This window comes from Neomonachus schauinslandi, chromosome X (assembly GCF_002201575.2).
Source record: "Neomonachus schauinslandi chromosome X, ASM220157v2, whole genome shotgun sequence".
NCBI lineage: Eukaryota > Metazoa > Chordata > Mammalia > Carnivora > Phocidae > Neomonachus > Neomonachus schauinslandi.
The window spans coordinates 116,764,323-116,770,161 of NC_058419.1; positions in this window are offsets into that span (position 1 = coordinate 116,764,323).

The following is a 5,839-nucleotide window of genomic DNA, read 5'->3' on the forward strand; positions in this document are numbered from 1 at the left end:
GGACATGACTGAGAGATGCCTCCTAAAATTAATTCTGAGATCGTAGCTACATGTGTGGTGAGCACAGCATCACTTAGAGATGTTGAATCACTATGTTGTACACCTGAAACTAATGTAACATCACGTGTCAACTCTACTCATTTTTTTAATTCTGTAATTTACATATCTCAGGTCTTGACTATTATGTCTGAATACAGTCACAGTACTATATAGCTGTTATGTATATGATCTATAAGATACATGTTAGTATAGATACTACTAATAACTTTATTTTATGTAATAAGCTTGGGCATCCTGGGATTGATACTAAAATTACTACTTAGGCACTTAAGAGTTCTAATACCCATTACAATGTGTGGAGGGGAGGTTTTCCCCACACCACCAATTCTCAGACACCAGCTGGGTGTCCCCCAAATTTAACTCAAGTCTGACACTGTCTACCTAAAGATACTGTCAGATCCTACAGGTTAAGAGCTCAGTCCCACAAGACTGCCCCCCCACCCCTTCAGATGTCAGTTGCAAGCCCCGGTCATTAGTTGTGCTTTGTGTGGGGCAACCCGATCAGATGGGGGTGCCTGGCAGCATGGGCGGTGAAAGATTCACCCAAGGCAGAACAAAAGTTATAGGGCAGAGTGAGGGAGTAGGGGAATGTATGGAATTTTCCCTTTTTTGGTACCTGTGCCTGGTGGTAAGTAGTCCATTGGTCAGCAAGGGCTTATGGTTATTTCGAGGTGGGCAGGTTAATGAGCCTGTTTGCATTTAGCCCAGTGGTGGCTATGGGCCCTTTTCCCTTACTCAGGTCTCCACCGCTCAAGCCTGTTGCCCGGCCTCTACACTTTTGACAAACCCATTTAGGAATCAGATGTCCCCACGACTCCCTCCTTGGGTTTGCTTAATTTGCTGGAGCGGCTCATAGAACTGAGAAATGTTTTACTTACTAGATTACCGGTTCATTACAAAAGGATATACCTCGGCCACAGCCAGATTCATTATAAAAGGATATACCTCGGCCACAGCCAGATGGAAGAGAGGCAGAGGGCAGGGTATAGGGAAAGGGTGAGGGACTTCCGGGCCCCCTCCGTGTGCCATTCTCCCCAAATCTCCACGAGCCTACCAACCTGAAAGCTCTCCAACAGCCCTCGTCTGGGTTTTTATGGAGGCTTCATCATGCAGGCATGATTAATTGAGTCAATGACCGTTGGTGATTGATTCAACCTCCAGCTCCCTCCTCCTCCCAGAGATCAGGGGCTGGGACTGAAAGTTTCAACAAGGTTGAAAGGTTTCAACAAGGTTTAAGCCTGGTTGGTTTCCCTGGCGACCAGCTCCCACCCTTAGGCACTTTGCAAAAGTCACCTCATTAATATAAACGCCATTGTGGTGGAAAGGACTTTGTTATGAATAAACACATATACATTACACCTTTATGGCTCTGTGGGGATTTCAGAACCGAGGACAAGAGACCAAAAATAACAAAAGATGTTCCCTTTGCTCTTATCGCTCAGGAAATGCCAAGGGTTTTAGGAGCTGTGAGCCACTAATCACGGATGAAAACCAAAACTATATGAGAAATAAATTTTGATCACCTGAGTCACCAAATATATAATTCTTATAAATCACAATATTGCAGTACTTTAAAAAAAAAAATCAAGAAAAACCACACACACACACAACAGGCTGCCATTCCTAAGCATACCATTTATATTAAAAATGAAACCCTACTTATGAATTCTGATTATTTAACTTCACTCTCTTCTCCCTTTTCTATAAGCAGACACCAAAAAATCAGATTTTCTGGGCACAGTGAAAAATATCAACATCCATGTACACGGATTCGTATATCATTAAACAGGTATTTGTAAAACCTAGCATTGTTAGTTCAGCTCAGTAGTCACTGTCGGCCCTTTTGCCTTGCTCAGGTTTCCACCGCTCAAGCCTGCTGCCTAAAAGTGGCCTTTATGGGGCACCTGGGTGGCTCAGTCGGTTAAGCTTCCAATTCAATTTCAGCTCAGGTTATGATCTCAGGGTCATGAGATCGAGCCCGGCATTGGACTCCACGTTCAGCAGGGAGTCTGCTTGGGATTCTCTCTCTCTGTGTGCACTCTCTCTCGCAAATAAATAAATAAATCTTAAAATAAAGAAATAAATAAAAGTGGTCTCTACACTTTAGAAAGTATCAACTAACCTACAAAAATACCCATGAATAATATTGTAGGGAGAGGAAAAGATATGTGATATATATATATATATATATATATATATATATATATATAACTCAATTATATTTAAAATACATTATTTGTGCAAAAAATAAGTTGCAAAGTCATACACTGAAAAGTTATCTCTGAGAATGGAATAACGGGTGAGTTTTATGTTCCCCTATAGACACTTTGTAGCTTGTACATTTCTATAAGGCATATATTTGAGTTATTAACAGGAAGGGGACAAACCATCTTCAAGGTATCTGTTTTCTTCTTGACTGCTTTATCTGAGAGAGCAAGGTTGTCTGATGTGACTTCCATGAGGATTAACTAGAACATCTGTAAACCACATCTGCGGCTCCGTAGTTCTAAAGATGCTGGTTCTTGTCTCTCCACCAAGGCTATTTCTGCAATCTTATTTGTACTTCTGAAACCACTTAAAAGTTTAAAGTTGACCAAAAATCAAAATGGCTGTACTAATGCTTCAGTGAAGCTCAATTTTGAAGTAACCTTTCCCCCTCACTTCTGCAAACTTCCCCTCCTACCTTCATAGCCTTCTGTTTTAGGAACCGGGTACCACCCTAAAGACATGACCAGCAGGGCTGGCAGCACAATTCCTGTGAAAACTGGCTAGATCCTGTATTTCCCTATAATAGCACCCACCCCCAGCACCCCCAGCACCCACAACAGCCCCCAGTCCCAGTCCAGCCGCCCCCCAGAGCTTGTAGTTTTTGAAGGCCATAGCCTGCCCTAGCTTTCTTTGCCTGGCAAAGCAATAAAGCTATTGTTCCTCTTTATTCCAAACTCTTGTCTTTAAGACATATTTTGGTGTTATTACTAATTTTTATTGCATTATCTGCATGCTAAACAGACTGTAATTTTTCCAGTGTTTACCTCTTAGGACCCCGGTACCTAGTAGGCCTCCGGTAAGTAGATGAGACTATAAATCATTGACCTGTAGGGTTTGTGGGGCAGCATTTCAAGACTAACTTCCTGGGCCTCATGGAAAAATAGTCCAAAGAGAAGCATTATCTTTGTACTACAAAAATCAATAAAGAGATAAGAATAATGAGATCATTAGGATTCTGGTATAGCTGAAGAGCTAGGCCATGGTGGCTAATTTCTCGGATTATAGCAGGGTTCTACCTCGGCACTATTAATACCTTGGACCAGATCATTTGGGGTGGATAATTCTTTGTTGTGGGAAACCTTCCTGTGTGTTGTAAATGTTTAGCAGGGTCTTTGGCCTCTACCCACAAGAGATCAGTAGCACCCACCCCCCACCCCAACCCAGTTATGTCAACTAGAAATGTATCCAGACATTACCAAATGGCCCCCTGGGGATGAAATTGCCCCCAGTCGAGAAACAATGGGTTAGAGGAAGAAGAAGAAAAATCAAAAGCATGGTATTTTTTTTTACTTTCTCTAAATCATCTGATCAGTAAGACTGTGAATGGAAATCTAGAGACAGGTCATATCAGAACAGACTTAATTTAGAAAGATATAGTTATGGATTTAGCAATTTGAATAAAAATTATAATTCTTATCTTTAGTCCACTGCCTAGTCATCCTCGGAAGAGTGACTTATCAAGCAGGTCTCTTGGGCTGGAACCTATTGCTGTTTCAGATTTAAGGGAAAAGAGCTGGAAACTCATAAGGTGGAGTAGAGGTCTGCTTATAAGCCAGAGAAAGCATATTCTGGAGCAACTTAAGAATTAACTGCAATGCACAGAATTTGTAAGAAATCCCTTCTGTCACTGAAAAGGCCACTGGGATTTGATACAGTGGAAATGAAGTCTGGTTCAAACCATAAAACCAAATAGCACTGAAAGATCCTTCTCTTGAAAATTACATTTAGTTTGATTTTAACACTGTCTTTGTAGAGCACAATTTTAGCTGAAGATGTGGTTTTGTGAAGGGGTTGGTGGCTGCTGGTAGCAATCGGTGTGCCTGGTCCCCCGGGGGGCCCGAGGCTAATTGCACCTGCATTGTAACAGGCCAGCCTCTCGTTGTATACTGATCATGTCTCCCTGTTAGCTCTGACATGAAAAGGGCTGGGAAGTCATCACTCTTGTCGTCACAACAAGAAAAAAGCTGAACAAACTGAAAATCGATAAATTTTCTTGGATCTAGCAGAGAATTGAGATCACAGGGAAAACGACCATCCTGAAAACTAGAGAGATATGTAAATATAGAGAATCACAGCTCAGCAAGAGCAGAGACCTCAGGAGCCAGACTAGTTGGAACATTAAAATGGTAGTTGGTGGGGCGCCTGGGTGGCTCAGTCGTTAAGCGTCTGCCTTTGGCTCAGGTCATGATCTCAGGGTCCTGGGATCTCAGGGTCCTGGGATCAAGCCCCACATCGGGCTCCCTGCTCAGTGGGGAGTCTGCTTCTTCCTCTCCCTCTGTCCCTCCCCCCCACCACTTGCGCTCTCTCTCTCTTTCAAATAAGTAAATAAATAATCTTTAAAAAAAATGGTAGTTGGTGAATTGCTAAAGGCTGAGTGTAGACTAATTTGATAGCTAAAAGCTGCTGCTGCCCCAGCTGTAGGGGCCCTCCCACACTTTTGTGGGTTTTATATCCAGGAGTACTACCAGGAATGAATATCATGGGGGAGAAAAGTCCCCTTTCCTTTGGGCACCAAGAATCAACTGGGTCTAAGTGACGTTTATAGACTGCTTCTTCCAACAGGGCAGAATGCAAATTCTTCTCAAGCTCACATGGAACATTCACCAAATTAGATTACAATATGGGCCATAAACACACCTTAATTTAAGAGAATAGAAGCCATACAATGTATGTTCTCAGATCACAGTGGACTTTAACTAGAAATCAACAACAGACAGCTGGAAAATCCCCAAATGTTTGGAGATTAAACAACACACTTCTAAATACATGTGTTAAAGAATTATCAAGAGAAATTTTTAAAAATTTTTAAAGATTTATTTATTTTAGAGAGAGAGTGCGTATGAGTGGGGGGAAGGGGCAAAAAGAGAGGGGGAGGGACAAGCAGACTCTGCACTGAGCAGGGAGCCAGACACAGAGCTTGATCCCAGGACCCCAAGATCATGACCTGAGCCAAAACCAAGAGTCTGACGCTCAATCGACTGAGCCACCCAGGTACCCCAAAATTTTAAAATATTTTGAACTAAATGAAAATGAAAATACAACTTATCAAAATATGGGAGATGCAACAAAAGCAGTGCTTAGAGAGAAATGTATAACATTGAATGAATATATTAGAAAAAAAAGATCTAAAATCCGTATTCTGTTTCCACTATAGGAAACTCGAGAAAGAAGAGCAATATAAACCTAAAGCAAGCGCAAGAAAAGAAACAGTAGAAATTGCGACAGAAATCAATGAACTTGAAAACAAGAAAACAATTTAAAAATACCCACAAAACCAGAAGTTGTTTCTTTGGAAAAAAAAAAATCAATAAAATTGATAACCCTTAGCCAGGCTAATCAAGACAAAAAGAGAGAGAAGATACAAATTAGTAATAAAAGAAATGAAAGAGGGGCCATCCCTACTGATCCCGTGGACTAATATTAAAAAAAGATAATGAAGGGATATCATGAACAACGACGCTATGCCCATGAATTTGATAACATAGATGAAATGGAATGATTCCTTGGAAGA